The sequence below is a fragment of the Sabethes cyaneus genome, chromosome 1, assembly GCF_943734655.1.
Source record: "Sabethes cyaneus chromosome 1, idSabCyanKW18_F2, whole genome shotgun sequence".
NCBI classification, from domain to species: Eukaryota; Metazoa; Arthropoda; class Insecta; order Diptera; family Culicidae; genus Sabethes; species Sabethes cyaneus.
Window position 1 is genome coordinate 24,365,022 of NC_071353.1, and position 22,343 is coordinate 24,387,364.

The window sequence follows — 22,343 nt, forward strand, 5'->3', positions numbered from 1 at the left end:
AGACGGGAATTCCGCGCAGTAGATCCTATTGCGAACACGACATTCAAGCATCACATCTACTACAGTGGCGGCAACAAAAATCAATTAAGCAAGCCCTTTCTAAAAGTTAGTTTAGACCAGTTTTGGATAAACTAAGTACCGTCATCCGGGGATACTTGCAACACTTTTGAACTTTGACTTAGTATAACTTTCGAAGTATACCGTTTAGGTACAAGTGTAAGTAGCCAAAACTTGTATAGTGGTGAGTACTTTTGATTTATGATTATGAGAAAAAATATAAACTAAATGAATCTGCTGAATGAACCGAAAATAGGGGTGTTGCAAGTTACCCAGTAAACGGGGTTACTTGCAACACTTTTCAGATTTTGCGTTTCTTATGATCTTATATCTGATTTCAAACCGCGAATGACTATTTTGAGATATTTTGAATGTATTTGTAGTAAAACAAGAGATACTGGAGGCGTTTTATGTTTCCCAATTTCGTCTATCGCTTTTTAAAGATATTCAGTGAAAATGCAGCATGTCGGCGAACTCCAAATTGCCGTTTCAAGGCACGTGGAATTTTTCACAATTTTAATTTTTCTGGAGATGGTGGTAGACAAAATAACACCGTACAGATGCAAACTTGCTTTGTACATACTGTCTATTACGACAATTTTCATTTTTACAAGTGCTGCAAGCCGCGCCATATTGGAAGTAACAACACGAATTCATCGTTTCTTCTCCAAGTTCAAAATATAAACAAAGCTCAAAGTTGCTATTTGTTAGCTTATATGATGCACTTATTGTGTACAGAAACCAAACAATAAATAATAATTCTATGTCAATGAACTGACGCAACTTTGCACATCCATTTTTCCTACTCTGAAAGTGGCATTACTTTCCAATCGTATAAAAACAAGCAAAACGATGATGTAATGGATTAAACTTAACTAAACAATAGGTAAACATTCCTTCTTTAAAATGGCATTGGGTACAAATAGTTATGTTAACAAACAAATGCGTTAGAGCTGTCAAAAGCGCGATGCGCCAAAGTGTTGCAAGTAACCCCGGTGTTGCAAGTATCCCCGGATGACGGTACTCACTTTTTAAATGCATTTTTCTACAGAACAGGAGAAGTGTGGAAAAATGGCATTACATGGATTTTGTAGATTCAAATACGTACTTTTAGACCGAGCATTCTATTTTTGAAAATATGTGCCAACGGAAGTGTGAGATGTCGTGAAAAACTGTAATATTTTGGAACAAAAACTTCTATAACTTCCTTCAGACAATAGATATCAACTGCCTAGCAGCTCCAAAAAATGCATCATTTTACGCTTTAAAAGTCATCCACAGTTTCTTAATTGGTTTTCAAATAAAAATGTTAGAGCAAAAACACTGATTTTTAAAGACCCACCCTGACACAATCTTGAAAAATCGTTATATAGCGATACACAGACGAGATACGATTTTTGTTTCTTCAGCAGAGTTTATTATCACCAAGTTAATTAGCTACACCTTTGTAATAGGAATTATTGTTCTATATCACAAGAATAAAAAGTTAAAATTTTTATAACGAGCAAAAGTGAACCACCCTAGTGACTAATTATACCAAACGATAGGTCTCTTTTTGTAAACAAAATCTTCTGAATACATGAAATCTGTAGAACAAATAGTTTTCGAGATATTGATTTTTATCTTGAATATTTGCTTTTTAGACCACAGTGCGGCCGGGGACCAAACGACGACTCGGGCCACTATCTCGCAGTAAGCAAGATCCGCGCCCCGTTGTCCAATATATTCACATCAAAACCAACGAAGAAGATACGACTGAATATTCGGCGGTAAACAACGGAAGGCGTTGCTTCAGAGTACTCTCGGAAAACTGATGGGCGGATCGGTAAACAACTTTTTTTTCCTGTATGGACTCATTACTGCGACCAGTATCGTTGGGATATCGCCCGGGTTTTTGCTGTATAACCCGCACTGCATTTTTATTTTTGCTATAATCGCTATTGATTGAGCGATATGCTTATTGAATTTTATGCATGCTTGTGTGTAATTGGGTACCCTTCCTTCAATGTTTTTCTCTACTTTACCCCCCTCGTTCCACATGACAGAGCGCAGTCCCCAATTATAGCCATCTCTGTCCTGGCAACTAGTGCATTCTACTATAAGGGTCTCATTTTTGCACTGTCAATAGGCCATATCGGGATAATATAGAATTCAGCATGAAGGAAGGGTGATGAGGGGCCTGAGAATAAACCCATGCTAAAGTCACTTTGACATCGAATGGCCTGATTCTACTAAGATGCGAACCCATGACCATTCGCTTGTCAAAGCAGACTCGGTAACCTGGCGGCTACAGAGCCCCACTCGGTAAACAACTTGGAGAGATTCTTAAGGAGCAGGGGAAGTACATCCACCACGATACGATCAGTACTACAGCGCAAGAAATATTGAGAACTGCTGCTGCTGGCAATTCCAGTGAGTGGTTCGACATAATGTGACAACGAGTGACAGACGTGAAAAATCGAGCAAGCGCTCACATATTGGCTGCAACTGTAACACGCCAGACCAGAGAGAGATACCGAGATGCTAGAGCTGTCGAAAAGAGACTTCACCGTCAGGAGAAACGCCAGCACTGAAATCGTGTTCTTGCGAAGTAGAGAATTACTTCGTGAGGCACGATACGAGAAGCTTCTTCACTACGATTAACGGAATCAGGAAGCGGACCGTGTCAACTCCAACTTGATTACCGACAGATCGGAGATTATTGAATAGTGAACAAGATGCAGCGATTAACAGAAATATGATAACGATTGAGGATGATGGACAAGCAGAGGAACCACCAGTTTTGGACGAGATTATAAAAACAGCGAGAGAACTGAAAAACGGCAAAGCAGCTGGAAAGGACGGCATCCCGGACGTACGGCTGTGTTGTGCAATCCAGCAGGTTATACTGAGGGTATGGACGGAGGAGGAACTACCTACGGACTGGTTGGAAGGTCTCATATGCTCTATTTACAAAAAGGGACATCGACTCGAATGCAGCAATTACCGAGGTATCCAGGCTCCTCCAGGGGCACAGCCAGAAATTTTTCTCAGGCGGGGTTTTTACAAAAAAAAAAAGACATAGCCTAACCTTTTGACAAGTCTAAGTTTATTCAGGAAATGGGAAATTATTTTCAGTCATCATAAACTATTTTGGTTTATACTTCGGGTTCTTCATTTGACAAAAAAATCAAATTGATATAAAAGGTAAATGGTAAATGTTGAAATTGCGCCTCCCAGTTGACATTGTGGTACGTTGTTTATTCAAATCTTGGCTGGGAGAGACTATTAGAGTCTATAGAATGAGTCCCTTCCAGGCGCGGCAAAAGTCGAAACAAGTTGAGAACTTAACCTGCATGCTTCTAAACATCGCTCTTGAGAAGATGATCCGGCTAGCAAAATCGAAACGAGAGACTCAATTTTCAGTGAAGGTAGCAAACTTCTTGGCTACGCAGAAACTTCGATATTGTAGGCCAGAAACTTCGCAACGGCGGAAGCCATCTGCGCTAGACTGAAAGCGGAGGCTAGTATGATTGGGCTAAAAGTAAATGCGTAGCAGACCAAATACATGATTGGTAGAGGCTCAAAGAGACGAAAGTGCACTTTTCGTGGACTGTAATCGTTGGGATTTCTGGTGGCCACGGTTAACATAAATAAGGAGATTTTGCAGCGCATTTAACCAGAAAATTGAGTCTACTTTGCCCTTTGCAAAACACTTCCATCCGCTAGCAAACGATAGCCACCGTACGATGCTGGCAAAATACTTAACCCTTATTAGACCCTTATTAAAAACTACTTATGGATTTGACGATACTCACGGAGGACATGCCCGCACTTGCGGACGGAGCAAAAGCTGAAAACGGATAGCGGCGGATGTATACTAGAATCTCTTTTTACGTCCATTTATTTTGCGTGATTTCCTTCTGGGTTAATATTTTTAAGCACGGAATTTGAATAAATGTCGTCTCGTTTTACGTCTAAAATTTGAATTAACGTCCACCATTTTTACGACAGATTGTTCTTACGTCCCATAATAGTGGACGTAAAACGAGATTTGCGTGTATGTGAATCACGAGCAGCAGACACAACTTGGGGAGATTACCATCGGACATCTGATGAAGCATATGGTAAACTACGGTGGACTAGAAACAGTCGTAAAGAAAATGGTTCTACTTAATGGAAATATGCGACGAGTAACCCAAGATTGAGTTGCATGCAGTCGACTAGTTCAAGTAGCACGAGGTCTACGCTACTGACGACGACAACGATGATCGTACAACTAATCCCGTAAATTTTCCTGTGCTCTAAGCAATTGGTAGCAGAAATTTCAAGTTTCATAGTGTAGAACAAATTTTCGTCTGGAGGGGGGGGGGGGGGGTTTGAACCGCCAAAACCATCCCCGTCACTACGCTCATGTTCACCTCGCTCTCCTGTTTTGCCGAATACTAGTGCGGCTTTCGAGAGGGACGCTCCACGACGGACCAAATGTTCACCTTACCACCAATCCTCGATAACTTCCGAGAATTCAACTTGCAGACTCATCATTTGTTTATAGACTTCTAGGCGGCGTACGATTCAGTTAAACGAAATAAGCTGTGGTAGATTATGCTTGAACATTGTTTTCCAACGAAACTGATTAGGTTGATAAGAAGGAAGCTGTGAGGATAGGGCTACCATAAATTCTACCAAAACAAAGTATATAGTGGCTGGCAGAGAGCATGATAGCGCCTCGGGTGTTGAAACTCCGGCGGTGATAGATGGAGATATTGTTGAAGTGGTCGACGAATTTGTTTACCTTGGTACGTTAGTGACATGTTACAACGATGTGAGTCGTGAAGTAAAAAGGCGGTTAGCGGATGCCTACAGAACCTTCTGCGACGTACCCAGCTGAGGTCCCGTAGCCTGGCACTTCGTACAAAACGCGCGCTCTATATGACGAGAATTCTCCCGGTGGTACTCTACGGCACCGATGCGGGGACGTTGAAAGAGAGCGACCGACGAGCTGTTGGCGTTTTCGAGCGTAAGATCCTGCGATCAATTCTTGGCGGCATATTAGACGAAGGAGTGTAGCGCAGGCGCATGAATCATGAAATACACCAAGTATACAAAGCTGCGGATATTGTAAAGCGACGAAAACACAGTAGGCTACGATGGGCTGGCCACGTAGCAGGGATGCCATATAAGAGACCAGCGAAAACAATATTCATCAGAGAACCCGACAGGGGTCGAAGATTTCGAGCCAGACCCCGTACCCGTTGGACGAAGCGCTGTTGACGAGGATGATAGAGCAACGGGTGTTAGGAGCGATTGGAGAGCACCAGTCTAAGACCGTGGAGTAACGTGGAGATGGCTCCTGAATTCGGTACGGATTCGATAAGCGAATTGTCGCCGAAACAGTAAAATAAGTAACTGAATGCGGTGACTGACGTGGCATCACGTTGCTCTATATTACTCCTAAAGTGCTCTGTAAGGTAATTTTTAACCGGATCCAGAAGAAGATTGACGCTACTCCGCTATACCATGTCATCAACAATGCTCGTGAGGCCCACGGCGAATGCAGGGTGCAAAAGGTGACTAAAGTTGGACGGATACGATGAACAGAGCCTGTTGTAAGGATGCCAGACAATTTACCTGCGAAAATGGTGTTTGTGTCAAATTCGGTAGGAATAAGACGACCAGGAGCACAGCGAGAAGCATGCTTAGATCAGTTGGAGCAACATTTGACGACGAGTATACTCATTACTACCTACAATCGTTCAAGGAATTGGAGTTTGGCAGTCAAGAACCGAGTTGGAGTTGGAGTTTTGGGGAGGGAAAGCAAATTAACAATAGGAATATGTTTATTTAAGGAGAGGAACTATGCATTAAACATCTAATCATTGAATGCATAAAGGCCGAACTACACGGCATGGAAATCCATTTTCATTTAAGCATAGGGATATTTGTTCTGGTTCAGCATTCAAACGTGAGTCTGCTGGTAAGCGTGATTTTTTCTACAAGCCCCTGGTGAGGAAGACGAACTAAATGAAACACCAGTTTAATTGTCGGTCGGACTCAATTATTCAGGATTAGTGGCAGCAAACTCCAAACAAAACACAGTAAAAGTCATCAACACTGTCTTTGAGGGTAAGCTTGTAAAGCGAACCCATAAAGTACGCTGAGATCAGCAGGGCATCAACCCTATTGGATGGAAAAGCTAACCAGTAGCTACGTATAATGTTGCACAATGTCAGTGGAGTAAGTCAGCAGCGCCTGGAGGCCCGTGAACTTGAACTATTGTATGGAGTTTCACTAGCGCGCATGTAAACTTACCGCCAACTGCAACGGATGCGGTCCGAAAGTGAAAAACAACACCAACAACCCGAACAGGCAACCAACCCGCGCACTTTCTTCTGTCTTCTTGAACTTGGTATGTAATGTAGGTACTAACTGCAGTCGGCAGCTGCTGCAGTTTCACTGCACTGCAGTGCTGGATCAGGAGGAAACTGCCCTTTTTTCCGAGTCTGTGTCCGACAAAACAAAACTATCAATTAAGGCGTGACTTTTGCTCTGATCCCACTGTCCGAAACTGCAACAGTACCGAGAATGGGCGCCTTTTTTCCTAGCGAAAGTGTTGCCTTATGAATCGAGCAAATTGTTTAAACAACATTAGCTCTACCACGTTGTAGTGGAAGTGCATTTGTTGTGCTGTTTTTACGCGCTCCGATAGCGCTTCAGCCAGTTTACTGTTTTGACTTGACAGGAAATGCATACATACGGTTGCATGTAAACTGCATCGGGAAATAAACGTTTGGTTTTATCTGAGCAAATTCAGAGGAAAACGGTATGATGTTTACAACGTCGATTTTCTTCCATTTGTTTATCTACGGTACTTTGAATGAGATGAAAAAACAGCTCGAAAAAATAAACTCCATCGATGCTTTAAAGTTGTTTGGCAAAAATATTACTGTAATACTTATATAATAGCCTCCCAGTTGACCTCGAGGTAGGACACTACTCTAACAAGTCAGTCGGTGTATGTTCGAATCTTGGCTGGGAGAAAGTGCTTGGAATCAATAATGTCGTAGCACTAGCCTCACAATTGTCCTGTACTCTAACAGCTGACTGCAAAGTCTGTCGTTTGTCAAAAACAGAAGGTCAAGTTTCGAAAACCGAATGTAGCACTTCTGGAGTGTCTTCTTCTACTTCTTTAGTGTCAGATGCCAAACAATTATAACTTTTTTGACAAATTAGGTGTGCCAATTTCGACAATTAGTTAAATGTCGGACTTAAATCATACAATTTCAGTGCCATTAATATCGGTAAACTCTGTTGCAAAACTAGGGCAAACTGTGGCAAACGCAATAATACAAAATTATTTATAAATTATTTTTGAACGTCTTAGTAGAACGAATAAACTAGACAAATTTGGAGAAATTCTAATAAACTTCTTCTACTACTATGTCGTAAAAATAAGTGGAATATCACCAAAATTTTCTCGTTTATTGAAACAAATTGTTAAAATTCAGGTTTATCAAGTTTCCCTTAAGTTTAACACAAACTCAACTCAAAAAGTTTCAAGATTCTGGTTAACAATTGTTCCACTTTTTATAGGTGAGTGTGCTGCGATTCGGCCGACGACGGCTCCTGAAAAAGTGATAAAACCCATATGGATTTGAACGACTGAGACGATGACTTACGAGGAAACGAGTCGATCTGCCGAAACGCCCTAAAGCATTGCTGATTAATGTTCGCGAACTTGCGGAAATTACCGGTACCGGCACCATCCAAAGCAAAAAAATCCCTGGTAGGCTGAGAGTTGTATATATACAACCGTTCCCACACTGTCGTAGGACTGCATGTATTGGAAATATTCTTTCAGCGGTTGAAACTCGATCCGGATGCATTCGGATCCAAATATGGCAGAGAAAACCCCACCGCCAACGACACGCGGTCCTCCTCGTCTGTCGTCCCGAAACACGGGCGAGCTGGCCGGACGGCATTCGAGTCTCGACCCAGCTGACTGTTTTAAAAGTAAGAAAGGGAGAAAAAGTTGCGGTATTGCGGTGTAATTTCTCCACTTCATTCATCTCGTTTTTTAGCGTAAAAAACTACGCTGGAGCCTAGTCGGAGCATGCTAGGAAGAACAAGCTGCCCCAGTGACCTGGACCCGGATCTTGGTTTGATATTTTATCGATTATTTGAACCAGCCAGCGGGTGGTGGTCTGGTATCGTTCAAACAGGAATTGGAAATGCAATAAGTACTGCTTGAGACTAGAAGCACCACTGAACAAACATGTTTCTGTTTATGATTACAGGAATTTTCAGGTTTGCTTGAGCGGAACAGTGTAAAAACTTAGTTACAACTCATAAACCGAGCATTATTATTTTAAAATTTAAACGTTACTATGCTGGTACTTGAGTATAAATCAGAAAAGCTGGTGCCAGTTTTACTTGTCGAAGCCCCCACCTGGATTGTCAGGTCTAATTTCAAGTAAAAATTCAACTTCAATTTTAAGTGAACATGAACGACCAAAATTTTTGAAAAATCGCAATTTTCTTCAGATTTCAATTCTACAAACTTTTCTCCTTATTTTGATACTAAGTTTGTAATAGGCCGATCATAGAAAGTGGTTGAAAATAAACATACACATAAGTATTTCAGTGCCGCATGGAATAAAATAAAACGCCGCTCTTTTAAAAACATGATTTGCAAAACTTTATGTACCTTTTTCTCGGAAAACCAATAAACGTATTGGAATAAACTTGTTTTTTTTTTGTTGATAGAAGTTTGAAGAAGACTTTTATACCGTTTGAGCTTTGTCACAAAACGCAGTCTGAGAAAAAAGATAACCAAGATAAAATTTTATTCTTTCAAACAACTTTTTTTTTCTTTCTTCTCAATCTGTGTTTCGTTTAGAAAGCTTAAAAGTTGTAAAAATCTTTTCCAAATGTTTACCACCAAAACCAAACAGTCTGTTTTAATACGTTGATTGCGTAGTTTCCGAGCAAAAGGGACATAAAGTTTGAAAAATCGTGTTTTTACAGGAGTGTCGTTTTACTACGACACAAGTTTATTCCGTGCGGCAATGAAATACTTGTGTGTTTGATCTTTTTTTTTTGTTTATTGTTTATCCACTTCTCGTGGTAGGATCAGTACAAAATTGGTATCAAAATAAGCGAAAAAGTCTGTGGAATCGAAATCTGTAATAACAAAATCATTTCACTTGGTGGTGAAAGGAACCTCTGTTATACCATCTTACTTGTTATTTAAGATAGAAATAACATCTTCGAAGCATAATCCAGCTGCTTGTTAGCACTGTTGTGGTTGGTCCATAATACTTCTCTTGACAGATAATTGTTTTTTACGCGAATATTTTTACGCGAATTTCGGAATTTCCGCGGTTTTTTACGCGAATTTCGGAATTTACGCGGTTTTTTACGCGATTTTCGGAGTTTACACGGCTGTGATCAATTAGTCTATTTTTTCACGAAACGTTGAGATCCACAAAGTTTTTTTTACGCGAATCTTGGAACTAACGCGTTTTTTTACGCGAATTTCAGAATTTACGCGGTTTTTTTTATGCGATTTTGATTTACGCGGAACGTATCCTTCGCGTAAAACGCGACTTGAGTGTATTTTAAATTTTCATAAAAAAATACTGAAAAAAAAATTTCTACACTGAAAAAAAAGCATTTTAAAAATTAAAAATCGATTTCCCAAAAAACGGCATCTCAGAAATTGATAAAATTTTTTAATATAGATAATTATATAGCCTACAAATCTTCCATACATCGCAAGATGATCAAATTTAAGGGAAAAAAGTTTTCTAACAAAAACTTTTTCAAACACACACTGACAAAAAGATACAAATAGCTATAAGTTTTTGTTAGGAAAACTTTTTTCTTTTAAATATGACAATTTTTCAATGTATGGAAGACTTGTAGGCCATATAATTATCTTCAAAAAAATCAGAGAGGTTGTGTACAAGACACGACCGCATATATAAGTGACTCAGGACTACGCAAGTCTCTTTGTAGTGATAGTGGCATGTATTCATGCTTGTAATCATTCGATTCTTCATGTATACATGCTATATGCAACATATATACATGCTACATGCGTTGTATGTAACATTTATCAATGTAGTAACATTGCATATGTTCAATTCTCAAAAGATTGTGCATTTGAAAACAATTTAACAAAATCAAGAACACAAACTATTGCTTTCCTGCTACCTTACTGAAATTATAGATTGTTTTTATTATCCATGGTTTCCCACGTTGAAGGGAGTTTACCAATTCAATCCTATTTTATCAACAGCACATCTTTCCACTACACTTCTAATGAAACGGCAAGCATGCGTATTCATACAGAGTCGTATTATAACCGAACACTACAGCTGTAGCACATTTTTCCAACACAGATATCAAGTTCGCCGAGGTTTAATCGTCTCGCAGCTCGCAGTAAAGAATTTGCGATCTGTTGGGACAACGAACTTGTGTCATTTTTTCTGGCACACTTCCCTAACACAGACATCAAATTGGACTAGGTTTGATCGCGTTCGTAAGAAATCTGTTGGCACGAGGGGGCTTTGTTACTCTCTCTGGCGTACTTCCCAAGCAAGGACATCAAAATGGTTTAGGTTGAACCGCGGTGTTAAGCAATCTTGTTGAAATGAGGAAACTTGGTCACTTGTTTTGGCTTACTTCCCAAGCACAGATATCAAATTGGTATAGGTTTAGATCATCGTAAAGAATCTTCCAACCAATCACGAAGCGAGAATTCTGGTAAAACATAGGTTCATTATTTTCAATTTTTCAATAGTTCAACATCAAGAATCCATACTTTTCTTCATTTGGGTCAATTCTTAGAAGATTTTCCGATCGATTAGTGTAAGAATATTGAAAATCTATCGGAAAACCGCCGAGCTATTAGCGCTCAAAACCTTTCATTTTTCGTGACGCTCGCATTTTTCGATATTTTGGAATGACACCCTATCTCAAAACTTGCCGTAAGATGTAGTCCTACGTCAAAAAAAAATTCATAAATTTCTGAGTTGGCGTTTTTTTGGGAAATCGATCTTTAGTTTATAAAATGTTTTTTTTTCGATGCAGGAAATAATTTTTATTTTTTTTAGTATTTTTTATGAAAATTCAGAACAGTCAAGCGGTTGAGTCGAGTAGTCCAGTCGAGCAGTTCAGTCGAGCTGTCGCATCAAATAAAACTCAAGCATTTGAGTCGAGCAGTCTAGTTGAGCAGTTGTATCAAGCTGTTCAGTCAAGCAGTCTACTCAATCAGTTGAGTCGAGCAATTGAATTGAGTAGTTCAGTTGAGCAGTTGAATCGTGCAGTAAAACCTAGCAGTTGAATCGAGCAGTCCAGTCGAACAGTTTAATGGAGCAGTTGAGTCGAGCAGTCGAGTCAAGTCGAGCAGTTGAGTCGAGCAGTCGAGTCAAGTCGAGCAGTTGAGTCGAGTAGTTAAGTCGAGATGTCGAATCAAACAGTTAAGTCAAGCACTAATATTTTTTGAAACGATGATTCTACAATTTCTGAAGGGACGGTAGGGGAAAGTAATGAAATTTTTTTGGGAAATGGAGGGGAAAGAGTGGAAAGGTAAGGTAAGGGGGGGGGGGGGGGGGTGGATAGGTAGCTACGCTTAACAAGTCGTCGTTGTGACTCCTACCTTTTGTCCAATGCTGGAAGGTGTATTGGTCGAACCAAGCTATAATCAGAGATTATAACCGGATTCGAACCCACAACACCCGCCAGGGCGTGTGGCTCGCTGGTACCCGTGTACCTTTGAACCATAGAGGCGCTGGACAAAAGGAGACTGCGCAACCCGCCTTATTAATGCAGCGACGTATCTGGTTTTGGGTTATTTTTAGACACACAAATTGTGTCTCTTCCTCCGTCAACTGTAGAAACCACCGACCGACCGTCCAGCGCCTGTATGGTTCAAAGGTACAAGTACCAGCGAGCCACACGCCCTGGCGGGTGTTGTGGGTTCGAATATGGTAATAATCTCTGATTATAGCTTGGTTCGACCCATGCACCTTCCAGCATTGGAGAAAAGGTAGGAGTCACAACGACGACTTGTTAAGCGTAGCTACCTATTCCCCCCTTATCTTGCCTATCCACTCTTTCCCCTTCATTTCCCAAAAAAATTCATAACTTTCCCCTACCGTCTCTTCATCAATTGTAGAATCGTCGTTTCAAAAAATATTAGTAAAATATGTTTGACCGCATTTCAAGGGCAAGTCGAAAAAACTAGAGGTTGGTCTAAGTCAAGTAGTTGAGTCGAGCAGTCGGGTCAAGTGGCTATGTGGAGCAGTCTAGTTGAGTCGAGCAGTCAGGTCTAGCAGTTAAATCGAGTAGTCAAGTCGAGCAGTTGAATCGAGCAATCGGGTTGAGCAGTTGAGTCGAGCAACCGATCCGAATAGTGCAATCGAGTAGTTGAGTCCAGTAGTTTAGTTGAGCAGTTGAATCGAGTAGACAAGTCGAATTGAGCAGTTGAGTCGAGAAGTCCAGTCGAACAGTGGCTTCAAGCAGTTGAGTCGAGTAGACAAGTCGAATTGAGCAGTTGAGTCGAGAAGTCCAGTCGAACAGTGGAATCAAGCAGTTGAGTCGAGCGTCGAATCGAACAGTTAAGTCAAGCAATTGAGTCGAGCAGTCTAGTCGAGTAGTTGAATCAAGCTGTTCAGTCAAGCAATTCAGTCGAGCAGTCGAATCGAACAGTCCAGTGGACCATTAAGTCGAGCAGTTGTGTCGGGTAGTAAGTCGAAGAAATGTATCAAGTAGTTAAATCGAGTAGTTCAGTTGAGCAGTCCACTCGACCAATCAAATCGAGCAGTCTAGTCAACCATTCGAGCAATCGAGCAGTCAACCAGTGCCGGAGGTGACTGAGAATACAACCCATTGCTACGAAAGCATGACGTCCTGTCAGGGGCCTATTTTAGTTACCGATAAACCTCTTATGACGTCCTGTCACAGTCCTGGTTTTCGGTACAGACATAAGCCTCTTATATAAATAGATTTAAAATGCTACGGCGACGACAATATTAATGACGAATATTAGCGCAACCATTGGCGCTACTACAACTATTGGATCAACTACCCTAGTTATATTTTGTGAACGTTTTTGCGATTACCAAAATTAGAGTATGCCAAAATAGAAATCCGCCTTCCAGTCGAGCAGTCCTGTCAAATAGTTGAGTCGAGGATCCCAGTCGAGCAATCGAGTCGAGCGTCCAGTCAAGCATTGCAGTCGAGCACTCGAGTCAACCAGTCTAGTCGAACAGTCTAGTTGAACAGTCTAGTCGAGCAGTTGATTCGAACAGTCAAATCGAACTGTAAAATCGTGCAGTCGTGTTGAATCGAGCGGTCGATTCGAGCAGTTGAGTTGAGTCAAGCAGTCAAGACAAGCAATGAAGGCGAGCAGTTGTGTCAAGTACCCAGCTAGCACCAACTCGTATATCAACGTACGAAAACTATCGTAAATATCTCCTAACAAACTCGAAATCGTAACTAAAGCTGGATAAAGTGGGATCAAGTTGATTTTCTGTCGTATATAATGATAATGACTGACATACATACGATTTCAGTACAAAATCGTAGAGTAGTACGGAGCGACTCGTGCTTAATCGGATATTATCGTATATAAATACTTATATAGTCGTAACGCTCAAAATTATTCGTAATCACGTATATCGCCTCCAAAATAGTAAAAGCCTTGGGTTTATACCGTCTTTAGACATTACCCTTCTTTATCGACAGACTTCGCAGCCGGCTGTTAGAGTACAGGAAAATTACGGGGCCAGTGCAACGATCCTACTAACTCTATCTAGCAAGCACCGCCCAGCCGAGATTCGAACATACGACGACTGGCTTGTTAGACCAGCATCGTACCTCGAGGCTAACTGGGCGGGTCTCCAAAATAGTACGGATATGCCAATTTTGCGCATGAAATACGATTTATTTAGCATGTATATCTGTACGTAATGCTGATTTTTACCTTTTTTATACATATGAAAATGCTAGCTGGGTAGTCGATTAGAGCAGTCCAGTCAAGCAGTTGAGTCGAGCAGTCGAGTCGTGTAGCCTAGTCGAGAAGTCCGTGTGTATCCCGTAACGCAGCAAGCGAAAAATATGAGCGACGGTGAAGCTTATACAATAATTTTCCACACGATGATATCTAAGAAAGGACCACTGGTGGGGTCTAAGCTTAGCTCGAAGAGGAAAGTTGACCTGAACAGCTCGACACTCGTGCAGTGAATGAACGACGGTAACGGCTCAGCTATTTCTTTTTATAGCATTTCAGTAGCCTTTACACGTCAGGAAGGCGGGGCTACGCTAGTTTCGCAAGTTTTCTTCTTCTTCTTCTTCTTCTTCTTGAAGCAACAGCAGCAGCCGTACGCTTGGTGTATGTAATCGTCGTCCGTGCCTGGGAAGCAGCCAAGTTATCGCACGAAAAATGTATGGGGAAAATTGACCTTGAACGTTTTCTTTGTTTTTACTATCTAGCGATCTTTCTACGGAAACCGCACAATTTCTGCATCTTTTATGAAACGAATGGTATGCGTCCCGCATTTATTGGAAGAATACTCTAACCATAGACATTACCATCTATCTTCCAATCTAAAACCATTTATGAAACGGTGCCGCACCGTACCAAAACTGTTGCCTGGTATAATATCTACTATATTAGTTATGGTTATTCGACAAGTAACCATAAAAACAATGGATCGCTAAGAATGTTCACCAAACGAAAACGCGTGATTTTCCATACATATTTTTGAAGCGTAGGATATGATGAACATAATGATAATGGTTGAACCATAATGTAAATGGTAAATACCATCGAAATTTTTGTTTTCGGAATGTACTGTAACCGTTGATTGTATGGTGATTATAAAGATTATAATAGCGATATGGTTATGACCATTTTCACAACTGTTTTCATTCATGCGGGGAACCAACAAAATCTTTCATTCTTTCGTGAGGCTCGCTTGAATCTAAATTTTGGATTGACACACTGCGGTTAAACGTAGTTTTATATCAAAAAAAAGTTTGGTAATGCTTGAGTCGTGGAGTGGAAAGGCAGATGTACTAACTCCAGTGGGTACAGACTATTGAAAGCCTTGGCTAAACTAGTTGTAGTGCTGCTCAACGAAGGTAACGTGAGCAACTTTCGTAAAGACGGACGCGACTCCATCATAGACGTAACCTTTGGCAGTCCGTCGCTAATGCCGGACATGAATTGAAGAGTATGTGAGGATTGTACACATGATGATCATCAAGCGATCAGGTGGTTCGGTGGTTCACAAAGAGCTAGAACCTACAAGAGGAATTGAAAGACGACTGCTTTAGACAAGGATCTCTTTGTTCAGGTAGTGATATACCGATCCAGACTACGGACGAGTTGATTGATATCTTGCGATGTCACCATGCCGAGAAAACTGGAGTCGAGAAACCATCGGCGCCCAGCGGTGACTGGTGGACCGAGACACTTAGCAACGTTCGTGCAGTAGTTGTCTGTTGTCTCAGAGCTAGACGAAGAGACCAGAGAGTCAGAACTGCAGCAGCGTGGAGTTTAAGACTGTGCAAGATCTCGCGAAATTTCGCGTTTACCGATATCTAACGAAACCGGATGAAATTTACCATAGCATTAACTGCAGCTCAATGGAGACCTACCATAAAATCTACCGTGGATTTCGTTCAATTTCGGTAAACACGAAATCTCGCACAACCTTAGTGGAGTTGACACTAGCTAGCGTTGCATTGAAACGTGGGAAGCAAAAGCAGCTGCTGCAAGGTGCTATGCCAAAAAGCTTATGCCAACCCTTGGGGTGACGCGTACCCCGTCATGATGGCAAAGGTCAAAGGTGATCAAAGGCTTGTGATAACTAGGGAGCTCGGATAAGCTGAAGGCTATCGTGGAAGGACTTTTCCTGACGCACGACCCTACGGTGCGGCGGTGTGGTACGGTTTTTAAGAGGCGGGGATAATGCTGAAGGTCTGCAAGTCTTCGATGATGAGCTGGTGGCAGTAGCTTGACGACTGGAGATCATGAAGATGCTAGGGCCGGATGGATTGCCTGCAGAAATGCTTGGAGGATGGTCGCTTTCAGATAGATGAAAAATACAGAAGTTAGTGCTATTGCCTACGCCAGGAAAGCCTGCAGGGGATCCTACATCATATAGGCCGATATGACTGCTAGATACATGTGGAAAGCTCCTGCAGAGGATTATCCTATGCGGGTTGCCAACGACGGAAGGTGAACACGGTTTGTTTCGGATCCGGATAGTAGTCGAGCGAGTCGAGAAGCGAATAGAGAGGTCCGTTTTGCGCCCCTGTAACCATCAACGTGAAAACCCGTCATCGCCGAGCCACTGCACAGAACGCATGCCCCCTGAATGTCTGTGTAGCATTATGAAGAGTTACTTCCAAAATCTGTTGCTTGTTTAGGAGTCCGCCGAGAGGCGGAAGATGATGAACATTACGGCGGGAGTTGCGCAAGGCTTCATTCTCGGACCAACGCTTAAGAACGGAATGTACGAGGTATTGACGCTGAAATTGCTCGAAGGGGTGCCTATTGTCGGCTTTGCCCATGACATTGTGAAAGGCGAAACACTGGAGGAGGTGAAAATGCTAGCGACCGAAGCGATAAGAATAGTAGAAAATTAGATGGAGGGGGTGAAGCAGCAAATAGCTCACCATAAAACGGAAATCCTGCTGATCAGTAATGGTTAAACTGTAAAGTGGACAGAAATCATTGTCGGAGAGCACGTAGTTGCCTCATCGTGTATGCTTAAGCATCTTGGAGTAATGATCGAGGATAGACTTAGCTTCAACGGCCACCTCGACTACGCTTGTGAGAAGGCAGCGAAGATTACCAATGCGTTAGCCAGAATTATGCCGAATGTGCATGGGCCTAGCAAAGGACGGCTACTAGCCAGTGTATCATTGTCGGTATTATGATATGGAGCCCCTGCCTGGATCGCAGCGCCGCGAATCAAGCGGAATCGCGCAAGGCTAAGGCTAAGCCCTATTCTCACAGTCACCTCACCTAAATTTTTAAGGTGAGAACACAATTTGTGACTCTCAGAGTCACTTAGGTGACTCCGTTCACCTGGGTGACTGTACAATTCAAATGGGGCATGTAAGGTGAGGGTAAGGTGACTGTGAGAATAAGTCGGATGAGAGAAGTGAGGTAAGGTGAGGTGACTGTGAGAATAGGGCCATAAATAGTACCTTCCGGCTTATGGGCGTGAGAGTAGCCAGTGCCTACAGAACCATAACATCGGAGGCAGTATGTCTCATCGCCAGCATGTTTTCCATCTGACCCACCACTCAGTTACCTTCGAAGTACGATGCTGGTCTAACAAATCAGTCGTCGTTTGCTTGAATCTCAGCCAGGTGATACTGCTAGATAGAGTCAGTAGGATTATTGCACCAGCCCCGTAATTGTCCTGTACTGTAACAGCCGACTGCGAAGTCTGTCGATAAGAAGGCTCAAATCTTAGAAAGTCGTTGGTTAAACCCAACGCTTTGCTTTGCTTCCCATCTGCATCATCCTGGAGGATGATGACGAATGCCACAGATGAAGACACATCAGAGGAATTCGGCAGCTGGTGAGAAAGGAATCGTTGGCTAAATGGCAGCAGGATTGGGCCAGGGCCGAGAACAGTAGATGGACGTACAGGGTCATACCGTTTCTGCCGACGTGGTTGAACAGGACGCATGGGCAAATCAGCATTCACTTGACGCAATTTCTCCCGGAGCACGGCTGTTTCAGGTAATACCTGAAGTAGAAAGAACAACGGAGCACGTTGTTTGCCACCTTTGACCGTGGATAACGTAGTAAACGAAAAGTGTCGCGAGGCTACACAAATGGAGAGATGACTGTACGGACAAACCACGCTAACTAGGGCTCCTGGATAGACGGAGTGGAACCGGAGGGGCTAGTCTGAAGCAGTGGGTAGCCGTGAAAGAATGGAAGTCATGACGGTCGCCATCCTTAGATCGATACACGTCTCGATTGGCGAAGTGGAAGTGAAGTGGTGAAATGGACGGAACAGTACTGACCTCGATAAGAAACTCTGCGAGGATGATCGTGAGGAGATGGAAGTCATGACGGTTGCCATCTCTGGTTCAGTACACGTAGCATGGAGCATCTGGAGTAGCATCAAGCATGGAAATAATCCTGCTAGCGAGCGTGTTCGTTTAACCAATTACACCACTAAGCCGCCTTAACTCTTTCTCGAAAAATCTTTAAAGCTGTAATTTTCACAAACGAACATAGGAAACAAACTGTTGGCAGATAAGGTTTGCAATCAAGTTTTGCAGCAGTGAAGTCTACAAACCAATACCTTTAATTTAACATTTTAACAATTGTAAAACACGATCGAACAACAAAACATGTAATTAACACTCTTCGATCGGATCGATAACCTGCTGGTAAAGTGCAATCAGTAGACATCGACAAAAAAACGCAATTCAATAATAGGATCGAACCATCTGTTCAAAATGCGTTAAATCGCTCCTGCCGGCGGTGCGGCGCAGCGCGGTGGAGTGAAGTCCGCGTCGATGAAGTCATTCTCCCTTAACAACCGATCAAAAACCGGTACCGCACGGGGGGTACCGCACACTTCAGGAAATAATGCTGCGGTAATGATAAATTTTACTTTCACAAAACAAAAATCGCCATCGACATATGAAAAGATCAACTTTCCCTCGAGGTGCGCACCCACACACCGACTGCCGCAGAATCGGCGCGGAGCCCGAAACGACCGAGAAGCAGGGATGCTGCGCGCAATCTTCGGTATACCATTGTTTCGGTCCACCACGCCGCACCGCACCGTGTGCCTTTCCGAGGTGAGCCTGACTAATCTTACGCCACGGAGAGGTTGCGATATTTTTGTTTTGGTCGTTTATTCTTTGTTGTTTTTGTTTTCTTGGGTGGCGGATTTGAGCCTATAAGTTTATACAGTAGAGAAAAAAATACTTGGCATTGGCCTGCGTGCGTTGTGTGCACTTACAATGTACGTCGCCGGGTTGCTGCCGCCACGTGCAAAGGGAAAAGTAAAGCACCAACGAACGTTGAGACGCGTCGCCAATCGTAACCGTCCGCCCGCCAGTAAAACGGCGATAAGTGGGAAAGAGAGATAAACTTTCATTCGGATCTATTACTGAAGAAGGCTATTGTTTTCTTCGTATGCCTGCCAAGTCGTGATGCCATCAGTCGGTGAGTGGGTGAGCAGTTTTCCCTTTTCGCTGGGTCTGGGCTGTAACTGTAATTGGCTTGGGGCGCCCCTCTCTGCTTTGGGAGTGACATTTCTGCTAGAAATCGAAATCGAAAACTTTCGGAGCGAACAGAGGGCATGGTTTAGCTTTGAACAGAAAATAACTTCGCTAGTTTTAGACCGGGGGGCTTTTACGATCGGTATCAGTTGATGAAGTGATTATCGTTAAGATGATTCTGATAGTATTTTTCGGTACATTTTACGATGGGTTGTGAGATAAGCACAACGCTGCACTGCACTCTAGTACTAAGAAACGAGGATTAACTTCCCAAAAGGAAATAACACTAAAGATGTAAAGATACAACAAAGCTTTGTTTACCATCAAAACCTTGGGCTTAAACGTCTTTCTAAGACTTAACCCTTCTTTATCGACAGATTTCACAGCCGGCTATTTAGGTACAGGGCAGTTACGGGGATAGTGCAACAACCCTACTGACTCTTTCTAGCAGCACCGCCTAGCCGAGATTCGAACATACGACGACTGGTTTGTTATGCCAGCATCGTACCTCAAAACCGACAAAGCGGTTTGTTAACCATGATTGTAGATAGTAACTTACTCTACAAATGCCTCATACCAGTCAATTTAAATCCAAACCATTCTTTCGATAATGTGAACAGAATGCAAGCAAAAAATTGCGAAATTACAATAGACTGTTATTGACCATTATAAATAACAAACATATCCCAAGGCAAATATGAAATTAGAATTGCCTAAAATCAAATGGAAAATTGGCAAAATCAAGGGTTGCAAGGAATCCACATATCATTGATCTCAATTGCAAATTCTCTTAACCGAATAGTGTGGAAACTTATAGCGCAGAAATACGTGCCGTACTTAACACCCTAATTGGGGAAGTACGTACCGACCGCACAAAAAAGCACCGAAAAGGCTCACTTGTTTCGATGAACGAGCTAGCACTTGGACAAAAAGCACTGGCTGAAGATATCAAACGCTCGAAATGTGCCAAATGCGGATATACTAATCATATACGGAGGGAGAATATGGTCTCCCAATTCAATCACCGGTGTTTAAGTTCGGTTCTGTTTCGATCATTTCCATATAGTAGGTTGCTTTGGGGGGTTTCCTAAAATGTCGTTAAAACCGAAACTGTTGTTCGTCTCTACACATCGTTCCTGTGCCCAAATTACATGCTTATCGTAGTCTAGTCTCTTTATAACTTAAGGATCTATTCGAGGAATTCTACAGGGTGAGTAGTAATAATAACTGTCAGCGTTTGTTGAACGCGTTTAATTAAAAATCACAGATGTGTCTGCACATTTTTCGTTTAGAGTGCATTCAAATGTCAACACAGCTTGCAAGTTTGTTTTGAATTTTTATTCGTTTAAGAGTCGTGGTAATCATGGACGCAGAGGAACTTGTGATGAGTCTGTTTTTGAAAAAAAATCGACCGCGTGATATTTTAAAGAAGCTGATACCACTCGAAATAAGCGAAACTTTCGTCTCTCGTTCCATCAAGCGATACAAGGAAACCGGTTCTTGCACTGTAAGAACACCGGAAGCCATCAAACGAATAAGAGAGCGAATTCGACGAAACCCAGATCAGTCTGGACCAGGGATGGTTCGATCACTTTGACTCAATTTTGATTCATTTGACCGAACCGTCTTTACGGGGCCAAATATGACAATGTTATATATGGGACATTTGTAGAACAGGTTATTATCTATAGTGTTGCTGAAAAAGGTTTTGCTGTATCTTTTGTAGTTACGGCGCTACAATGCTAGTATCTTATTAGTGACTAAATGAACGTTCATTTAGTCACTGATGAGTTACTAGCGTTGTAGCATCGTAACTACAAACGATACAGTAAAACTTTGTTCAGAAAAATTGTAGATTAGAACTAGTTCTACAAATGTCCCATACATAACATTGTCATGTTTGGCTCGGCTGAGACGGTACTGTCAAATTAATCAAAATTGAGTCAAAGTGATCGAACCATCCCTGGCCTGGATGTAAGATGACCAAGAAACTGGGAATTTCGCTGTCAACCATGAAGATTGATTCCATACAAAAAAAACAACGGGTGGATGGTTTGACTGAAAAGCATATGGTTGCCAGAGTCGAAACATGTCGGCAGCTGCTCAAGCGGCACGGTGATTGTGAAATTCTGTTTTCGGACGTAAAAATGTTCCTCCTACAGGATGACCCTTACCAACAAAATGATCGGATAGTTATATGCAGCGCATCTTTCTGATATTCCTCGGAACAAACTGACTGTTGAAAGGTTCCAGAATGTTTCAAGAGTGATGGCATGGGTATGTTTCTTCAAAAATTTGAAGACTCCACTGCTGTTCAATGATCCTGGAGTTGAAATTAACACTAAATATTACATCGATAATGTTTTGAAGAACCAGTTACTTCCCATCGTCATAAACACTACAAAAATGCACCATATTGCTTCCAACAAGATTCTGCACCCTCTCACCAGGCGAAAGCTACACAGGCTTGGTGTGAGGACAATTTGCCGGATTTTGTTTCTTCGAAAGAGTGGCCTGCCTCTTCGCCTGATATGAATCCTCTCGACTTTTATGCATGGGATAGTGTTCGACATCGGAACGAAAATTGAGGTCCGGGTTCCGGTCCGGTCCGGTAAAAATCGGCACGAACTTTGTTATTCCGACTTTATTCCGGTCCGATTTGGCTCTGTTCAGGTTCCGAAACCGGTATATTAGTCTTTATAGTTCAATTTCTTTATAGTTCAATTTTCGTTCCGATGTCGAACACTAGCATGGGGTTACATACTAGGCAAACTAGAGAGTAAAGCTTGTTTCATTTAGAATTGTGACAAACTTTTGCTCATATTGTGGCACTCTTGGTGGACAGATTTGGAAGTTCTTGGCGCCCACGTGTCGGAAATTTTGTTAGTTTCACCTATGTATTTTTGACATTCCGCAAAATGACTGTATTTTGTAAACAAAAAACCCGAATTAATCCACCTAGCGGCGTGACCTAGCCTTTCTACTGCCACTATTTAATTTCTCAGGAACATCTATAATTAACTTGA